The following is a 22,583-nucleotide window of genomic DNA, read 5'->3' on the forward strand; positions in this document are numbered from 1 at the left end:
AAACAGACCCGAACTTTTCGACTCTGTATGTGCAGAACAGGGAATCAGTGATCATAAGGCCGTTGCAGCATCCCTGAATATGGAAGTTAATAGGAATATAAAAAAAGGGAGGAAGGTTTATCTGTTTAGCAAGAGTAATAGAAGGCAGATTTCAGACTACCTAACAGATCAAAACGAAAATTTCTCTTCCGACACTGACAATGATGAGTGTTTATGGAAAAAGTTCAAGGCAATCGTAAAATGCGTTTTAGACAGGTACGTGCCGAGTAAAACTGTGAGGGACGGGAAAAACCCACCGTGGTACAACAACAAAGTTAGGAAACTACTGCGAAAGCAAAGAGAGCTTCACTCCAAGTTTAAACGCATCCAAAACCTCTCAGACAAACAGAAGCTAAACGATGTCAAAGTTAGCGTAAGGGGGGCTATGCGTGAAGCGTTCAGTGAATTCGAAAGTGAAATTCTATGTACTGACTTGACAGAAAATCCTAGGAAGTTCTGGTCTTACGTTAAATCAGTAAGTGGCTCGAAACAGCATATCCAGACACTCCGGGATGATGATGGCATTGAAACAGAGGATGACACGCGTAAAGCTGAAATACTAAACACCTTTTTCCGAAGCTGTTTCACAGAGGAAGACCGCACTGCAGTTCCTTCTCTAAATCCTCGCACAAACGAAAAAATGGCTGACATCGAAATAAGTGTCCAAGGAATAGAAAAGCAACTGTAATCACTCAACAGAGGAAAGTCCACTGGACCTGACGGGATACCAATTCGATTCTACACAGAGTACGCGAAAGAACATGCCCCCCTTCTAACAGCCGTGTACCGCATGTCTCTAGAGGAACGGAAGGTTCCAAATGATTGGAAAAGGGCACAGGTAGTCCCAGTCTTCAAGAAGGGTCGTCGAGCAGATGCGCAAAAGTATAGACCTATGTCTCTGACGTCGATCTGTTGTAGAATTTTAGAACATGTTTTTTGCTCGAGTATCATGTCGTTTTCGGAAACCCAGAATCTACTATGTAGGAATCAACATGGATTCCGGAAACAGCGATCGTGTGAGACCCAACTCGCTTTATTTGTTCATGAGACCCAGAAAATATTAGATACAGGCTCCCATGTAGATTGTATTTTTCTTGACTTCCGGAAGGCGTTCGATACAGTTCCGCACTGTCGCCTGATTAACAAAGTAAGAGCTTACGGGATATCAGACCAGCTGTGTGGCTGGATTGAAGAGTTTTTAGCAAACAGAACACAGCATGTTGTTATCAATGGAGAGACGTCTACAGACGTTAAAGCAACCTCTGGCGTGCCACAGGGGAGTGTTATGGGACCATTGCTTTTCACAATATAAATAAATGACCTAGTAGATAGTGTCGGAAGTTCCATGCGGCTTTTCGCGGATGATGCTGTAGTATACAGAGAAGTTGCAGCATTAGAAAATTGTAGCGAAATGCAGGAAGATCTGCAGCGGATAGGCACTTGGTGCAGGGACTGGCAACTGACCCTTAACATTGACAAATGTAATGTATTCCGACTACATAGAAAGGAGGATCCTTTATTGTATGATTATATGATAGCGGAACAAACACTGGTAGCAGTTACTTCTGTAAAATATCTGGGAGTATGCGTGCGGAACGATTTGAAGTGAAATGATCATATAAAATTAATTGTTGGTAAGGCGGCTACCGGGTTGAGATTCATTGGAAGAGTCCTAATAAAATGTAGTCCATCAACAAAGGAGGTGGCTTACAAAACACTCGTTCGACCTATACTTGAGTATTGCTCATCAGTGTGGGATCCGTACCAGATCGGGTTGACGGAGAAGATAGAGAAGATCCAAAGAAGAGCGGTGCGTTTCGTCTCAGGGTTATTTGGTAACCGTGATAGCGTTACGGAGATGTTTAACAAACTCAAGTGGCAGACTCTGCAAGAGAGGCGCTCTGCATCGCGGTGTAGCTTGCTCGCCAGGTTTCGAGAGGGTGCGTTTCTGGATGAGGTATCGAATATATTGCTTCCCCCTACTTATACCTCCCGAGGAGATCACGAATGTAAAATTAGAGAGATTCGAGCGCGCACGGAGGCTATCAGACAGTCGTTCTTCCTGCGAACCATACGCGACTGGAACAGGAAATGGAGGTAATGACAGTGGCACGTAAAGTGCCCTCCGCGACACACCGTTGGGTGGCTTGCGGAGTATAAATGTAGATGTAGATGTAGACAGTAGAATCGTTTGGCAGTCACCCTCAAATATCGGTTCTCTAAATTTCTTAAATAGTGTTTTTCGAAAAGAAAGTCGCTTTCCCTTAAGAGATGCGCGTTTGAGTTCCCGAAGCATCTGCGTAAAACTTGCGTGTTGTTCGAAACTACCGGTAAAAGATCAAGCAGCCCGCTTCTAAATTGATCCGATGTCTTCCTTCAATCCAATATGGTACGCATAACAAACACTCGAGCAGTACTCAAGAGTAGGTGGCACCAGCATCCTAGATACGATCTCCTTTACGGTTGGACCACTCTTTCCTTAAATCCTCCCGATAAACCAAAGTCGACCATTTACCTTCCCTACCACAGTTCTCGCATTCTCGTTCCATTTCGTACCGCTTTGCAACTTTACGTCCTATCCTTTAAACTGCTTGACTGTGTCAAGCGGGACACCAGTAATACTGTAACCGAAAATTACAGTTTTGTTCTTCCTACTCATCAGCATTGATTTACATTTTTGCGAATTCAAAGCTATCTGCCATTCATCATATCGACTATATATTTTGTCCAAATCGTCATGCATCTTCCCACAGTCACTCAATTTCGACACCTTACGGTATACCACAGCATCAGCAGCAGTCAATCGCAAATTGCTGCCCACCCTGTCCGTCACATTATTTACTCGTATGTGCATATGTAACACCAATGGTACTATCACACTTCCCAGGGGCATTCCTGCCGATACCCAGTGTCTCTGATGAACATTCACCGTCGAGGATAATATGTTGGGTTCTGTTACTTAAAAAGTCTTCGACCCACTCACATGTCTGTGAACTTATGCCGTATATTGGTGCCTTCGTTAAGAGACTGCGATGGGGCACCGTGTCAAATGCTTTCCGGAAATCTAGAAATATGAAATCTGCATGTTGCACTTCATCCATAGTTTGCAGTATATCATGTGAGAAAAGGGCAAGCACAGTTTCGCAAGAGCAATGCTTTCTAAAACCATGCTGATTCGTGGACATCAGCTTTTGAGTCTCAAGAGTTTATTATGTTCGAACTGAGAATTTGTTTGAGGATTCTGCAGAAAAGCGAAGTTAGGGATACTGATCTGTAATTTTGCAGGTCCGTTCTTTTACCTCTCATATACAGTGTGTTACAAAAAGGTACGGCCAAACTTTCAGGAAACATTCCTCACACACAAAGAAAGAAAATATGTTATGTGTACATGTGTCCGGAAACGCTTACTTTCCATGTTAGAGCTCATTCTATTACTTCTCTTCATATCACATTAATCAAGGAATGGAAACACACAGCAACAGAACGTACCAGTGTGACTTCAAACACTTTGTTACAGGAAATCTTCAAAATGTCCTCCGTTAGCGAGGATACATGCATCCACCCCCGTCGCATGGAATCCCTGATGCGCTGATGCAGCCCTGGAGAATGGCGTATTGTATCACAGCCGTCCACAATACGAGCACGAAGAGTCTCTACATTTGGTACCGGGGTTGCGTAGACAAGAGCTTTCAAATGCCCCCGTAAATGAAAGTCAAGAGGGTTGAGGTCAGGAGAACGTGGAGACCATGGAATTGGTCCGCCTCTACCAATCCATCGGTCACCGAATCTGTTGTTGAGAAGCGTACGAACACTTCGACTGAAATGTGCAGAAGCTCCATCGCGCATGAACCACATGTTGTGTCGTACTTGTAAAGGCACATGTTCTAGCAGCACAGGTAGAGTATCCCGTATGAAATCATGATAACGTGTTCCATTGACCGTAGGTGGACGAAACTAAAATGAGCTCTAACATGGAAATTAAGCGTTTCCGGACACATGTCCACATAACATCTTTTCTTTATTTGTGTGTGAGGAATGTTTCCTGAAAGTTTGGCCGTACCTTTTTGTGAGCACCCTGTATACTGGAGTCAAATGTGCTTTTTTCCAGTCACTTGGTACTTTGTGCTGGGCGAGATATTCACGTTAAATGGAAGCTAAGTAAGGGGCAAACGCCGTACTCTTTGTAAATCCGAATTGGGATTACATGAGGCCTGGTGATTTATTTGCCTTAAATCCATCAGTTGTTTCTCTGCACCAGGGATGTTTATTACTATGACTGTCCGATCGTCAATAGATGGTATGTTTGTACGATTCTCCTATGTGAAAGATTTCTTGACCGTGAAATTCAGAACTTTGTCTATCGTTTTGCTATCTTGAACTGCCACAGCAGACCGCTCAACAAGGGACTAAATGGAAGCCTTACACACGCTTAGCGAGTTTACATAGGACCGACAACAAATTTTTTCATGTCATTCGAAACCAACACTCCAACAATGACAAATCCAGAACTTCTAAAATACCAATCTGTAACTAACAAATTTATCGGTCTTTCTGAGCTCGTTGCAACCAATATGTAAAAACTAATTTAACTTGAAATACAAATATATTTTCTTAATGTTACTGTGGGATGCCATTAACACTTTCCTTTTTGTTTCACTTGTACTTTTGCGTTTATTTAACCTAAATTTCAGATGATAATTTACGAGGATTTGTGCAACAGAACAGGAAATAAATGTATTTACAGCGGAGACTGAATGCCGTTCGTGGCGAGGAAGGAGTGGAATTAAACGGAGTGAGGTGGAGGGGAGGGATAGAAATCGATACATATGAGCATGTGAATGTGACGCTCTTTGTTGAACGGGGTGGAGTGGCTAAAAAGAAAGGGTGGGTATTCTGGAGGAATTGGTGGGGATGGGGCATCGAGAGTTGAGCAAATGAGGTGGTGTGTCGATTTGGAGAGTGTGGACAACATTTCGGTTTCTATGGGAGGGTATTTTGCCTATATTTGTAAGAGCAGGTGGATGGGCTGTTCAGTGTTTACGTTGTAATGTAAACTGCAATATAGGATATTGCGTGGCGGTTTGGAAGATGGACGCAATATTCCACGTTTTGTTGAATGATGATTTTTCACTACAGTTGTAAAAGTAAGTGAATGGATGAGTGGCAGCCATTATATTGGTGTATGGCCAGGGTATGTGGGACCAAGGTTGTGGATGCAGAGAGCTTAACGTGTGTGGATGGTGCGTGTTTATAAAGTCTGCGTTGGGGGCTAGAAGAATGTCTGTGTCGTTGATCTTCATGACGGTTAGAAGAAGTGTTCACAAGTCGCAGGTGTTAAACGCCTACTCTTGCCGCATCTGCCGGGAGCATTGTGAGGTGCTGCAGAATGTGACGCGGTGACTTCAGGTTTCGGGGCTGCCCTTGGCGGCAGGTGCTCGGAGCCTGACGGGTCTTAAACCAGGCGTTCCCCGCAACGCCGCTACTTACGTCACAGCGCTGACGCCTGGTGCCGCGGTCTTCAAACCAACGGGCAATAAAACTGCAGCTTTTGCGCCTCTTCCGTAATGCTACCGCACACGAGCGAAACCTTCGAGTACAAAGTTTGTCGAACCTGCAGAAATAATACAATATGCTGCTAACGACGAACAGTAGTAGTCCATCATCCAGCTCTGTATGAAGGCCTCCTCCAGACTTCTCTATGTATTACAGTTTTCAGCCAATTGAATGCATGTTTACTCCTACGAATTTTCTAATTTTTTTCGAGTCGTTACGTCAGACTTTACTTAACTCTTAGAATCTACGAAAAACTTCTAAGATCCATGTACTTCTCATTACCTGACGACATGTCGTGGTGGTCTCTATGTTTCTATACAATCAAAATAACAACATTCACACGAATCTGTATCATTATCCACTAGTTTATTCCCCTGTGTCACTCTATTTGTCCCACGATGAATTTGTCCAATGTACATAGATAAACCCCTTGACTATGAATGACTTTGGCATTACAAACTAGAGTCTCATTGCGATAAGTGAAAGCTGGTTGCAGACACATGGGAAAATAACCTTTGAAAATACTACTTACTTCACCAAAAAGTACTCCAAGCAACTTTTACAGTCATGTTACTTTCTTTTACTGTTTAGCTACTCGTTGTGCTTTACCGCCGTAAATACGAGGACTCTTCCAGCGAGTTGCGGGATACATCTGTAACTGTGGTTGCGTTCAGCTATGCATTCCATCACACGAATGCATAGTTCTGTGTTAATACGCCAAATTTGTGTAGTATTCAGTACGGCAAATTGTGATTTAGTGAACTGACGTGTTAGTCTGCGAAACACTACGTGGTATGCTGTGCATACTTTATTCTTGGATGCATTTTAACCCAATGACCTTTTACCTCATTGCTCCTCTTTGCCTTTTATGACGAATCTTCAAGACGTCCGCAAGATGTGGTTGTAACCGGTCCTTGTATAAAGGGGTAGCGATCTGAATATTACGATAAAAATTTCAATATATTGCATGTTTACCATGACAAATGGATAGGTAACGGAGAGACGTTTTCAAACGCCTGCCGGAGTGGCCGAGCGGTTCTAGGCGCTTCAGTCCTCGAACTGGAATAGGCAATATCCAGTGCTGATATTTTTATGTTATATAATTTTTATCAATTTTCGAAAAATATGTGAAGATGTTCTTTTGAAATTGTTTTAGGGTATAATTTTACTTTCAATGTATTAAGGACTCATTCTACTTTTTGAGCTTTCATCACGTCCAATCATTCTCTTTGACTATGTGAAGCAAGTACATGTGGCACTAAAAAATGGTTCAAATGGCTCTGAGCACTATGCGACTTAAGTTCTGAGGTCATCAGTCGCCTAGAACTTAGAACTAATTAAACCTAACTAACCTAAGGACATCTCACACATCCATGCCCGAGGCAGGATTCGAATCTGCGGCCGTAGCGGTCGCTCGGCTCCAGACTGTAGCGCCTAGAACCGCACGGCCACTCCGGCCGGCCATGTGGCACAAAAGACGCACTCCGATCGCACTTGTGCTATTACTTTACATCGACGTTCTTCAGAACCTGTTGCTAAAATGATGAATACATATCTGAATGATAAGACAGGTCATTGCGGTGAGCGGAGACATTTGAGGGGAAACGTTGACATAATTGGCGCTCTGCACTACTATCAGAAACTGCAATTTTGACCCTACAACTGCTAGGTCACTGACTTTCGCAAAAATGAAAGAACAGGGAAGTTGACATGAAGTGTTCCCGACAAATCCGATTTGTGACGAAATCGAACGATCGACCCATCAGACATCTTTGATTGTACCACTTACACGTAGTTAGCACTGTTAGCAAAGTGGTTATCGCCAAATGTAATCATGCATGGTTTTCCTTTCATTTCTTGCTCTAAGGGGGATAGGCAGGCTGCTAGCTTGTTGAGTTACAGAGTATCTAATAATAAATTAGTAATTAAATATACAGCTCCCAAACTGGCATTATATTTACAATGTGCAGCCGATATTTTTATAGGCAGGAACGTCGATATTTTTGCCGTCGATATTGATAATTCGATGTTTCTTTCGGAGTATCGAGAGCCTATAATGATACCTTTTAGATATAGCTTTATCGAATTCCCGATATTTTTGAAAATGTCAACAGTCCTAGTACCGACACTGCCTATTTCCCGCCAGTCACTGAGTTTTCTTGTGCCGGACGTTCCATTCGGGCGACTGTGAACTCTACGCCTTACGGCATACACCACCATAAACATACTACTTGAAATAACGATCCCGCCCCCTCATCCAAGTCATAAGTTTGCCTCTGTCCTCCGCATTACCGGTAGCAGGAAGGGACATGAGGGTTCTGTGGGAATAACAATATCGCCGACCAGCGAGAGACACGAGGCAGACTCTCTCAGATAGTGTTAAAAGTCAGCTTTTTTATAGCTAATCCTGGCTTCTTTTTAATACCATTTAGTAAGCAAATGAGTGATTTAGCTGGGGTCCAGAAATATGGTTTTCATCACAATCATTTGTCTTTTTTCCTGGCTTTCTTTTTCTTTACTGTAGAAAAGCATTAAAAACTTGATTAAAGGAAAATTATTTGATATATTAAAAAACTAAAACCCGCCTCGATTGCGAAAAAATCACCTAGTGTTAAGTGTTAACCCAGGTTTCGGCGTAGGTAACTACACCTTCTTCAGAACAACAATAAAACCCACAAGTGCCTAAGAAGACCTTTGTCAATGATTAAAAGAACACCATAGATATACATTTATAAACGAAAAAGAAAAGGAAAACACAAACAGTACATATGTACAAAGTCAAAACCACTACTTCACTTAATGGTGTACGCTCCACCTCACACCGGCCTATGTTCGATGGGCCATGACGCGCCATAAATATATAGCTTTGGTGTTCTTTTAATCATTGACAAATGTCTTCTTAGGCACTTGTGGGTTTTATTGTTGTTGTGAAGAAGGTGTAGTTATCTACGCTGAAACCTGGGTTAACACTTAACACTAGGTGCTTTTTTCACAATCGAGGCGGGTTTTTAGTTTTTTAATATAGTAACCAACGATTTCTGACGCGCTGCGATGTTGAAAGTTTCTAAAATTATTTGAATTGATGTAAGATTTCAAAATACTTTTTGTTATCCCACGAAAAAGTATTATTAGATTGAATTTAAAAGCACGAAAAAAACAAGGGAAAGTTGTGTCGGTGTGCGTTCTAGAGTCGTCAAAATACGCAAACAGAAGGACAAAAACGTAACTACAGAATATAAACATTTTAAAGCGTTATCGGAAACGTTGTTACAGCTTAGCTGACATCAGTACCACAACTTTACACTGGGAAGCTATTCTAAGCAAAGCAGACTTTCATTTATGCTTGGTGAGTCAGAAGTGGTACGCTTCACAGTTGCAATAAACAATGTTCCATGGACAGGACTGAGGAGAGGAACAGCTAACTTCTACTCAGTACAGTAGTTTACGAAGGTGTCAACCTCACTGCAGGGCACAGACGATTTGTATGAAGCAATACTAAATATAGATTTCACGGATAAAAATTAATGCTTAAATTATCGTGTATAATGTTGCGTATCACCCGTTTTGAACTTTCAAAAATGAATGTCTATTGTTTCCATATTGTTATGAATATGTAATTCAAATAATATTATATTTTCACGGTTTATTATTTGTGTTATTGTAATGTCGAGGAGATTCCGAACTAAGAAAGTAAGTATAAATTAATTCTTGTTTCTATCTATCTGGAGATCGATGTGGCCATTGTAGGTGAGAAAGTTTGTTGTCATTATGTATTCTGACGTTTAAGAGTAGCCGCTGACTTCATTATTTAGAAAACGTAACGCAGTACAATTATTCCCAAAATAAAACTGCACGATAGTACCCATTCTTTTATTACATCTTTTCGGTTGAGTTTTGTAGACACATTTAGCTTAATTCGTTTTGGAGAGTTGGAAACGCTGCTCTCAGACTAAGCAGTTCGGTCTGTGACTTTGAAGCGTACTGTCGGATGTGGATGTATGTATCTTGTCGCGCATAATGAAGAGCCTTTATACCCCGTGTCTTTGGTGTGCTTTATTATCTGGTACTATTACGAACCGTTGCTCCACACTTTGATTGTAATAAATTCATGGATTCTCTACATAAGGGTACTCACTGTAAAAAAACTTGCAGACAGAAGTTCAGAACTGAATTGGCTCATACTCTTTCCAAGTTTAGTCCTGGAATAAAAAAACTATCTAAGCTAAGCCAGCTAGCACAGATCCAATAGAGATCAAATAGCTTAAATGGATCATCGTTACCTCGAAAGGATATAAGATTAGACGCCTTTAATCACTGACCTGTGTGGAATGAGAACAACGTGCAAACCGCCCAATTTCAAAGGCTATGTATGAGAAGGCTGTGTATGAAAAGGCTATGTATGAGAAGCGGGAGGTAAACTTAGATTTAAATAAAGACATAAGCTGCTTTCTTGGGTTTCACAGTATCAAAAACACATGCCATCCACCCATTGTCGATAATATCATTAATTATTTGCAACTGTTGTTCATTTGGTGTTTAAAACTACGCTTCTTACTTAACAAACGTTTGTTAATGACATAAATTTCGCACTGTTTTGCATAAGTGCAAATTGTCACGTATGAGTGAATATGTTATGTTTCACACAGTTTTGTGCAAATGCGAAGTGTAAAGAAATGTGTTCATCCAGAATAAAGATCATATTATTTTTTCGACATTATTCTAGACATTCATGAACAGTTTCAAATACAGGAACAAGCACATTAGTGTTCTACGAAAAGTGCGGAATGAATGTGTAAATCATCACGAGCTATTTAAAAGAAGACATCCGCTAGTAATTTTGGGAAATCGTTGTTGGAAATGTTAGTGGCAATGGAAGATTGAGTCGAATTTGCATTCGGATAGCTTACTGAATGAATATAAGCAGGCTATCCGACTTGGAGGAACAGTAGGATACAAATTTTCAATGGTCACTACATGTTCATCACACTGTAGGTTCAGATGCCCGATTGCTAAGTACAAACATTACTTCATATCAGTACAACTTCGTTGCTTTCATTCCTATCAGTTAATTCATTTAATTTAAATGCATTTCACTCATTTGAAAATCATGTGATTTGAATCAAAGAAAGCAAACGTCTGGATTTAGAAGTGGGTGTAGCAAAATGGATCATTTGTCAGTGAATGTTAAGTACAGCAATGAGTGAGACTGAAATGTTAACAGATTTTGCAAAACGTTTTCATTCACTTTCAACTAAATCAATAGCAAGAGACCTTCAGTAATATAGCACTCATTCTATCTAATCAGTATTTAAAGTTAAAAATTCGTTGATTTTGAGGAATGAAATAAAGCCGTGTTTGTTTAACGAAAATAATGAAAAACATACATGATGTATCATAAATACTTTCACAGCCTTTAGAGGATGATTGCTCTCACCAAAACTAGGAAAACTACCCTTACAAATTTATACCAAAATATTTCAATTCACAAACGTACAGAAATATTTGCAATGTTGTACACTTCGTTCCGCACACTCGCGCACTGTTGGAGGTCTATACTCTTTCAGACAGAGGTCAACGTTGTCGAATGGTACGATGAAGACAACTGTCGAAACTTCGACGATTTTATTCGAAATGACTTGAAAACGGAGAAAATTATACCAATTTACCTTAGTTGAATCATAGATGATAATCAAATCGACAACGTCCTAGTCGTCCAGGCTGTGAAACTGGTTCTCCCCTACTTAACCATTTATCATGCAAAACATTCAATATATCGAACATTTTGTAGTGATATTCAGATCGCTACCCCTTTATACAAGAACAGGTTTCAACTGTATCTTGCGGGCGTCTTGAATTATCGTGATAAAAGACAAAGAGAGACAGTGAGAAGAAATGTCAGTGGGTTGCAATACATCCTAGAATAAAGCATGCACAGCATACCACGTGGTCTTTCGCGGACTAACACGTTATTAACTAAATCACAATTTGCCGTACTGAATACTGAGCAAATTTGGCGTATTAACACAGGACTATGCATCCTTACGCTCTAACGCAGATTTGAACGCAACCACAGTTTCAGATGCATCCGGCAATTCGCTGAAAACGTCCTTGTAGTTAGAGCAGTAAAGTACAACGAGTGGCTAAACAGTAAATGAAAGAAACATAACTGTAAAAGGGGTTTGGAGTACTTTCTGATGAAGTAAATAGTGCTTTCAAAGGCTATTTTCCCATGTGCCTGCAACCAGCTTTGGCTTATCTCAATGAGACGCGAATTCGTAATGCCGAAGTCATTCAGAATCTAGGGGCTTCTGTCTGTACAATGGACAAATCCATCATGGGACAAATAGGGTGACACAAGGAAACAAACATGTAGTCAGGTAATGAAAATTACGTGGATCTTAGAAGTTAAAATAGATTCTAAGAGTTAACCAAAGTCTGACGCAACGACCTGACCAAACTGGAAAACGCTTAGGAGTAGTATGGAATCGTTTGGCAGCAAAGTGTAATACATGGAGAAGTCGGGAGGAGGCCTCCATAGAGAAATGGATAATGGTCTACTACTGATCGTCGTTAGGAGCATATTGTGTTATTTCTGCGGGTTCGACGAACATTTTGCTCGAAGGTATTGCTCGTGTGCAGTAGCATTGCAGCCAAGGCGCAAAAGCTGCAGCGTTATTTCCGGTTGGTTTGAAGACCGAGGCAACAGGCGTCAGCGCTGTGACGTAAGCAGCGGCGTTACGGGGAACGCCTGGTTTAAGACCTGCCTGGCTGCGAGCACCTGCCGCCAGGGGCAGCCCCGAAACGTGAAGTCACGCGTCACATTCTACCCGCAAGAGGTACCGCCTCGAAACGCTCCCTCCAGATCAGGCAAGTGTGGGCGTTTGTTATCGGTGACAGATGAACACTTTCTCTAACCGACATGAAGATCAAGGACACAGACATTCTTCTAGCCTTCACTGCAGACTTTACATACACAGCTCCACATTCGATCCGAACATGCTAAGCTCTCCGCAGCCACAACGTCTCTAGTCCCACATACTTTGTCCGTGTATTTTCAAAGTCCCAATAGCATTTTGACTACCTGTCCACGTTTACCAACGCAGAAACAATTTACAACCTGCTTGATCTCAAGCCAGAGTACTCCATTTTCAAAAGTATCTCAACTCAACGACCACCTACCTCACGAACGAGGCAACCTGACTACTGTCCCCGAAACAAATCCAATCTCTTTTAAAACCATATCCTAACTCTCCATACTCGGGTATAATGGCTGTCACTTATACCATTCTCCTATTTATACAAATGTAGTGAAAAATCATCATCCAGCAAAACATGAAATGTTGTCTTCACTTTCCAAACCACCACGCAAAATCCTATCCTGCAACCTACGTTACTACGTAAAGACTGTAATAGCTCATACACATACTCCTACAAATACAGGCAAAATACCTCAGTTAAAACCCGAAATTTCGTCTACACGTTCCAAATCGACACACCATTTCATCTGCTCAACTCACTATGTCCCATTTCCACCACTGTCCTCCAAAACACCCATCCTTTTTTTAGCGACTTCATACTCTTCAACAAAGAACGTCACTGTCACATTCTGGTATATCGATTTTATTCCTCCCCTCCGCCTCACCTCGCTAGTCCCAATCCATAGTGGCCATGAAAAGCATCTCCAACAGCTAATGCAGTCATTCTCCGCCGCAAACACTCTCACATCCTGTAGTGTTGCACAAATTCTCGTAAATTATCACATGAAATTTTGCCTTTATTCCACCTGGTACTTAATCTGCTGATATTTAGGTTAAATTTGCGTAAATGTACAACAAGTGACACAAAAAGAGACGTATTATTGGTACCAGATAGTAACACGCAGGAAATATGCTTATATTAAATTGATGTGTTATGAAATTATGGTTTCTACATATTTCTTGCAACGACCTCAGCAACACCAAAAAGTTTATTAATTACCTATTGGTATTTATGAAATACCGGATTTATCATTGTTAGAGTATTGCTGTCGAACGACATGACAAAATCTGTGTGTTGGTCCTATGTAAAAGCGTTAAGTCCGTTGTTGAACGGTCCGTTGTGGCAATTGAAGATGACAAAACGGTAGCCAGAGTTTTAAATTTCACGTTCAAGAAATCGTTAACACAGGAGAATCGAACAAACATACCGCCGTTTAACTATCGGACAGACTCAGATAAGGACAACTTAGTAACAAGCATCCCTGGTGCAGAGAAATAACTGAAAGATTTGAAAGCAAATAAATCAGGAGGTCCGAATGAAATCCCAGTTCGACTTTAGAAAGAGTACTCTACTGTATTCGCCCTTATCTTGCTTACATTTATCGTTAATCTCTCGCCCAGCACAAAGTCCCAAGCGACTGGCAAAAAACACAGGGGACTCCAGTATGTAGGAAAGGTACAGGAACAGACCCGCAAAATTACAGACCAATATCCCTAACTTAGGTTTGCTGCAGAATCCTTGAACATATCCTCAGTTCGAATATAATAAACTATTGAGACCGAGAAGCTCATGTCTACGAATCAGTATGGTTTTAGAAAGCATCGCTCGTGCGAAATTCAGCTTGCCCTTTCCTCACATGACATACTGCGAACTATGGATGAAGGACTACAAGCAGATTCCATGTTCCTAGATTTCCGGAAAGCATTTAACATGGTGCCCTTTGCAAGCAGTTAACGAAGGTACGTGTATACGGAATAAGTTCACAGATACCTTAGTGTATCTAGTACACGACTGAAACAACTAAAAATTATCATGCGAGTGTTGTTGTTACAAACAGCTGCGTAACAGATTGCAATCTAAATATGTCTCACAGCGATTTCTGAGCCAAAGCCAGTTTTTTTTTTTTTTTTTTTTTTTTTTTTTGTCTTTGCCGGCCGAAGTGGCCGTGCGGTTACAGGCGCTGCAGACTGGAACCGCAAGACCGCTACGGTCGCAGGTTCGAATCCTGCCTCGGGCATTGATGTTTGTGATGTCCTTAGGTTAGTTAGGTTTAACTAGTTCTAAGTTCTAGGGGACTAATGACCTCAGCAGTTGAGTCCCATAGTGCTCAGAGCCATTTGAACCATTTTTGAACCAGTTTTCTTTAAATAAACCAACAGGATAAATTTAAACAATATATTGCTGTTGGTTTCGTTTGAGTTTTGGATGTCTTATCCCGACAACACGCTATGCCAATCGTAACGGCAGTTCGTTACCTTCAAAATAAACTGATCCTGAAGGTAATTGATTAACTACACGATCCTTAAGAATAATCTTCATGTTAAAAAAAAGCTATGCGTTATATATTATTTTATTATGACACTTTATGTGACAAATATGTTTTGGTGGCAACATTCTTTCTGTGGGAAAGTCGGCTAATGGGTGGTGACATGAGCTTGTTTGTTTGAAACATTAACCTTGGAGATATTTAAGATCCCTGCTCGGTAAGTTGCTTTCAGGAAAAAATCACAGGTCGCAGGGATCTAAGCTTTACATGCTAACGCTCGGCATTTCTCCAGGGATAGTGTATGCTGTGAAGTTAACGCAAGCCGGGTACAGAGGTAACTCTTTTTCCCTGGGAGCTAAAAGAATGCTTATTGCTGGTCTATGAAAACAAATTAAGGGGACCAACATTTTTTGAACTGGGAACTCTCCGTGAGCTCTCAGAACGAGTGAGTCGTGTTCTGACAGTCCTGTTGGTGTGTAGCCTTAAATTCTCCAGTGGTTCTTCCCAGAACAAACAATTTTTAATAAGAAAGTTGTCGTTACATGTGTACCGAACCTGAAGAAATAACTTTTGAGAGCAAAGCTGTCATTGCATGCATGCCGAGGCTACTCTCACCATCAGAACTGTCCGTGGTCACTGCTAGTAGGAAGTCTTGTTATAGTGGAAGTGAACACACTCCGTACTCCGCGATCGCAGAGTAGACGCCTTTATTGTTCAAAGATGACCGGTTGCAGTAGTCTTATCTGATCTTATGGAACTTGCTGTAAAAGTTCTATGTTACATTGCATGAAGCCAAAGCATGGCAATTTTATAACAAGTCGGCACTCAGTGGACGCCCAGTTGCGGCATCGGTGTGCAAATTACAGCCTCCGTCGCCGATGAACTGCAGTCAGTCCTCCCGCGGTCAGAAAAATGGTACCGAATCATTGTACCGTACATTTTTCCTCCATGTTTGGAGTTTTTATGGCTTCCACGTTAATTAAAATTACAATAAAGGTAAATTTGCCAACGGAGGGTTTCGTGTAGGAGACCTCTTCCGAACAGCACGTTGCAAGGCATCCCAGATATGCTCAATAATGTTCATGTCTCTGGAGTTTGGTGGCCAATGAAGGTGTTTAAACTCAGCAGAATGTTGCTGGAGCCACTCTGTAGCAATTCTGGACGTGTGGGTTGTCACATTTTCCTTGCTGGAATTGCCCACGCCTGTCGGAATGCACAACGGACATGAATGGATAAATGGATGCAGGTGATCAGACAGGATGCTTCTGTATGTGTCATCTGTCAGAGCCGTATCTAGACGTATCAGGGGTCCCACATCTCTCCAACTACACACGCCCCACACCATTACAGATTCTCCTCCAGCTTGAACAGTCCCCTGGTGTCGTGTAGGGTCCATTGATTCAGGAGATTGTCTCCATACCCGTACATGTCCATCCTCTCTATACAATTTGAAATGAGACTCGTCCGACCAGACAACATGTTTCCAGTGATCATCGGTCTAATGTCGGTGTTGACGGGCCCGGGCGAGGCGCAAAGCTTTGTGTCGTGCAGTCATCAAGAGTATACGAGTGGGCCTTCGGCTCCGAAAGCCAATATCGATGATGTTGAACGTTCGCACGCTGACACTTGTTGATTGCCCAGCATTGACATTCCCAGCAATCTGCGGACGGGTTGAGCTTCTGTCACGTTGAACGATTCTCTTCAGTCGTCGTTGGTCCCGCTCTTGCAGGATCTTTTTCCGGCGGCAACGATGTCGGAGATTTGATGTTTTACCGGGTTCCTGATATTCACGGTACACTTTTTAAATAGTTGTACGGGAAAATTCCCACTTCATCGCCACCTCGGATATGCTGTGTCCCATCTCTCGTGCGCCGACTATAACACCACGTTCAAACTCACTTAAATCTGGATAACCTGCCACTGTAGCAGCAGTAATAGATCTAACGACTACGCCAGAAACTTGCTGTCTTATATATGCATTGCCGACCACAGCGCTGTATTCTGCCTGCTTACACATATCTATATTTGAATACGCTTGCCGATACCAGTTACTTTGGCGCTTCATTGTAAAAGGATAACAATACAGGTTTTTTTTTTTTTTTTACGCCAGCAATGGATTCGCTATAATATTACCTATTAATGACATCCCATGTACTTGTTTACTTGAGGTAAACTTTGTAATTTTACTTCCTTTCCCATATAATTTCTTGAATCTCTTTAACCAGGTCGAAGGAGCATGGAAATCAGTGATATTAACCTCACTTGCAATTCAGAGAGTCCAGTGTCGCACATCTCCCTCGGTAGCGGTGCATTAACTCTCACTAACACTTATCAATTTTTCGAATAGTCTTTCTTTAATACTTTTATGTGTTTCATTTTGGCGCGTATTTCGTTTTTCGTGTAAGTCTTTCTTTAAAAAAAATGGTTCAAATGGCTCTGAGCACTATGGGACTTAACATCTGAGGTCATCAGTCCCCTATAACGTAGAACTACTTAAACCTGACTAACCTAAGGACATCACACACACCCATATCCGAGGCAGGATTCGAACCTGCGACCATAGCAGTCTTGCGGTTCCGGACTGAAGCGCCTAGAACCGCTCGGTGTCTTTCTTCCATTTATACAAATTGTGTTCAGGCGTTGATTACGAATCAGGCTTTGCACACAGCTTCAGTTTAAGCGTTTTCTCCGTCCTTCATTTAATCAAAAAATTGAAAGCCTTTTCTTTATCATTGATAGCTATAACTGTACATGTCTTCTTTGGGCTTGGAAGATTCTCTGTTTTTGTCCAGGACTTTAATTAGCACGACAGTCAACGTTAGAATCATAATTTACGGAGTAATGAGTTATTTCCTGTTTCTTCTGATGTTCCGATAATTTCTAACGAAATGTCGACATCATTGGAATGAACGTCCAGTAAATTAAGTAACAAGTAGCACATACGTAGATTTTTAGGAGAAGTAGGTGATTTCGATTGCTTACCACGTTCTCCATATTTCATCTTTGCAAGGTTCAAAATATTACTGTGAAACTCTGGAACCTCCACAAAGGCAGATGCTATTAGCAAGAAATCAAAAAGGAAATTGATTCAGTTTTATCTACATTGCTAACAATTATCAGTATCGCAAAGGCAACTATTAATTATCACTAACATTAAATCAGGTTCAAATGCGAGCGTCTAGGAACTGTGAACATTTGCCGCGGAGAAACTATCAACAGAAACTGAAATTCGCTTCACAAATTACGACTGCGCTGTGCAGTCTTATCCATTTACCGACGTGTCGACAACTAAGGACACCGGCCGCGGTGGTCTAACGGTTCTAGGCGCTCAGTTCGGAACCGCGCGACTGCTACGGTCGCAGGTTCGAATCCTGCCTCGGGCATGGATGTGTGTGATGTCCTTAGGTTAGTTAGGTTTAAGTAGTTCTAAGTTCTAGGGGACTGATGACCATAGATGTTAAGTCCCATAGTGCTCAGAGCCATTTTTGACAACTAAGGACATGTGGTCACCGTGTTGCACATGTCCTGTCTGTTACTGCTGCGGCAGGGATATACATTTCTCCAGCTCCCTGGCAAGCTACGAATATCGCAAATTTTAGTTCTTTTTTCAAATACTTTCAGAGTGTCCCACCAGCTAAAAATTTTACATCCCATTTCTTGCGGTGTTCTCATCCCGTCTAAAAGATTTCAGGGCAGGATGCGACATATCGGATTGGATATTTCCCTCGTTACCCCTTACGGAAATGCTTCCACCTTTGGCCCGAAAGCCAACAACCATGCCCTTGTTGATGTCAGTTAAATTGCTCCATTTCCGCTTTACCGTGACTACTGGACTGTTTTCCGCATCCCCCCGCGACACATTTGATATACCCTCCAATGCTATTGCTGCCACATGCCGTCTGTGAGTGGTTATTGCACATTTACGTCGAAAGTAGTTGGTGCTCAAATTTATGAGACTGGACCGTGTATAAGTCATGACTAAAATTCTTTCAATAAGAGAACTTACGAGCCCAAGTTTTAAACGGTATCTACTAGTAAAGACAAAGTTTTCGAACGAATCTGGTACTCGTTGTTTCAGTTAATTCAGCAACTTAAATTATGTGAGTGGCAGTGTTCTGTGTGGATACTGAAAATGGAATGGGCACTGAAGCATCCGACAGAAAATAAATGTAGTTGGCTGATACATATTTTGAGTAAAATAACGGCTTGAAAACGATACTTAGTCTGTTGCCACCACTGCGGATGACAACCTTTCTAAACTGCTCCTAGTAAATCACCATTACACTTATCTGTTCTCAAAGATTTCTTCTTGTAAACGCTGTCACTTCATTGTACGGTCATTACGCTACAGTTACACCATCTGATTGAAAGTATCATGACACCTGGCTGAAAATGTCTTAAAGTTCGTGACGCCCTCCATCGGTAATGCTGGAATTCAGAATAGTGTTGGTCCACCCTTAGCCTTGATGACAGCTTCCACTTTCGCAGGCATACGCTCAATCAAGTACTGGAAGGTTTCTTGGGGAATTACAGCCCATTCTTCATGAAGTTCTGCACTGAGGAGAGATATCGATGTCGGTCGGTAAGGCCTGGCCCAAAGTCGGCGTTCCAAAACATTCCAAAGGTGTTCTACACGATTCAGCTCAGGACTCTGTGCAGGCCAGTCCATTACAGGGATGTTATTGTCGTGTAACCACTCCGCCACACGCAGTGCATTATGAACAGGTGCTCTATCGTGTTCCAAGATGCAGTCGCCATCCCCGAATTGCTCTTCAACAGTGGGAAGCAAGAAGGTGCTTAAAACATCAGTGTAGGCCTGTGCTGTGACAGTGCAACGCAAAACAACAAGGGGTGCAAGCCCCCTCCTTGAAAAACATGACCACACCGTAACACCACCGCCTCCGAATTTTACTGTTGGCACTATACACGCTGGCAGATGACGTTCACCGGTCATTTGCCTTACCCACATCCTGCCATCGAATCGCCACATTGTGTACCGTGATTCTTCACTCCACACAACGTTTTTCCACTGTTCAATCGTCCAATGTTAACGCTCCTTACATTGAGCGAGACGTCGTTTGTCATGTACCGGCGTAGTGTGTCGCTTATGAGCAGCCGCTCGACCATGAAATCCAAGTTTTCTCACATCCCTCCTAACTGTCATAGTTCTTGCCGTGGATCCTGATGCAGCTTGGAATTCCTGTGAGATGGCCTGGATAGATATCTGCCTATTACACATTAAGAACCTCTTCAACTGTCGGCGGTCTCTGTCCGTCAACAGACGAGGTCGGCCTTTGCGCTTTTGTGCTGTACTTGTCCCTTCACGTTTCCGCTTCACTATCACTCCGGAAACAGTGGACCTAGGGATGTTTAGGAGTGTGGAAATTTTGCGTACAGGCATATGAGACAAGTGACACCCAATCCCTTTACCACGTTCGAAGTCTGTGAGTTTCGCCGAGCGCCCCATTCTGCTCTCTCACGATGTCTAATGACTACTGATGTCGCTGATGTGGAGCACCTGGCAGTAGGTGGCAGTATAATGCACCTAATAAGAAAAACGTATGTTTTTGCGAGTGTTGGATACTTTTGATCATATGGGTGGCACTCGTAACTGATGCTTTGCTTAAGTTTAATATGTAGGTCTCTCCCTTTCCCCCTCCCTTCCGCCACCTTTCCCTCCCTCTCTCTCTCTCTCTCTCTCTCTCTCTCTCTCTTTATGTCTACCTATTTATCTATCTATCTGCTGTATATCTCAACCTGACTCTTTCAAACTTTCTTATGATGCTCACAACATACTTTTAACATCGCATAGTCTGATACGCAATACATTTGTTTAATGAATTACATTTTCACTGGGCAATCACTACTTGTCTCCTTATTTTTCTTCGGGACAAACTATCAAGAGATAATGAACATCTGATTATAGTATTTGCCGTGATGTTTCCTGACCATTTGCGACACGTTTTTAACCGCACTTCGAAATATATCCTACAAACACAACAAGCGCAGGAACATTTATCTGCACAATAGCCGAAATACTTTGCTTTATGCTTGATTGCGTAAGCCAACGTTGTAAGTAAGAGGGTTCACTGTTAAAAATTACTGATTTGTTGGATGCCAGTCATTGATTTAGAGAAATATTAGTCGTATGTTAAGTACTCATTTTTCAGTCAAATGTCTATCACAATGCCGTGGGGTTAGCACCTTGTCTCCTAAGGTTATTAACAAAAATCACCCACCAGACAGTAACGGCAGAGACAGTTATAGTTCGAAACAGAGCTCAGAAACAACTGCCTTGTATGTTAGAAGTGGCTCTATTTAATAATAGCATCATCTACGACGTCATTTATGAGTCAAATGCATTTAGACTAACATTAATGTTACCTGAAGACCGGAATGAAACATCAATAAATACATTTAAATTTTCGTTCGTGTCACTCGCAAAACACCACTCCTTGGGTTAGAAAATCAATAATTATTTTTACTTGTAGTAATTTAGGTGGCCAGAACAAGACATTATGGATGACATTAAAAATAAGAAAATTTAGTACCAAACAAGTTAAAAGGTTATTGGTAGAATTAAGCTGTTGTGAGAACTATGTTCAGAGCAATCGAAATTTGAATAAAGTATTGCATAAATAATTTAGGTTTAGAGACTAAACTCATCAGGGACCAGACATTTACCTACTTTATGCATGGAATCGATTTATTACGCACGAAATCCAGCAAATAATTGTAATTATACCCCCGCATCAACATTCTACCTTTGATGCAGAAACACAGAACCAACAGTGGTCCTCTGTTAGTCATTCGTGGTTATTCTGTCTGTTTACACGTCCTTTCATTTATAAACCGAGTGAGGTGGTGCAGTGGTCAGCACAGTGGACTCGCTTTCGGAAGGACGACGGTTAAAATCCGAGTCCGACAGTTGAGATTTAGGTTATCTGTGATTTCCTTAAATCATTCCAGGAAAATTCCTTCCTCATTCTTGCAAACGTCGATGTCGACGGGGCGTTTAACCTTAGTCTTTCTTCCTTCGCTCTTCATCTACATCTAGAGTTTATTCCTTAATAGGAGGTAGTTGACGGATTGCTAGGAAACGTAGTGAGCCGTGCTGCGAGGTCGATTGTTCGCACCCGCCGAGTAGAGCACTTTCTTTGCCGTTTCGAAGGTCTTTGGTCTCTCTCTCTCTCTCTCTCTCTCTCTCTCTCTCTCACTCTCTCTGTGGTAGGAGCGAAGGAATGAAACGAAGGAGAAGCTGGCAGAATTTGATAGTGATGTCCGGCGAAGATTCTTCGGGAGCAATAGGCCAATATTTCTGGCGCACACATTTTCTGGTGCGAGCGTAGTGAGCCGACGATTACCGTTCAGGACGGTGCGGTTGTTTACGTAATGCGCTTGACAAGGTTAACCCTGTCCTGGCTGTGCTAGTTCTCGTGGTTTCGGGGTTCCTCCTGCAGAAATCAGCTCTATTCGGCGAAGCCTACTTACTGTGTCCCGGGCTGCCCTAACAGCTCGGAATGCCTTCATCGTGGGATTTTTACGGACACCGGTGCAAAGCTTTCTTTGGTTTTCCGTCTGAGGACAGAGCCACGTCCTGCCTCCTCCTGTTTATAGGTAAGCGTCGTTTGTAATGTTCCCCAGAAACAAGTCTAGTTTGCCTGCGGTTTGAGGCTCAATTTTAAGCGCAGATTTCATCCTGCCGTAGCGGAACATCTTTACCAAGATGGTGACCACGAAATAAAAT

This window comes from Schistocerca americana, chromosome 2, assembly GCF_021461395.2.
Source record: "Schistocerca americana isolate TAMUIC-IGC-003095 chromosome 2, iqSchAmer2.1, whole genome shotgun sequence".
In the NCBI taxonomy this organism is placed as follows: domain Eukaryota; kingdom Metazoa; phylum Arthropoda; class Insecta; order Orthoptera; family Acrididae; genus Schistocerca; species Schistocerca americana.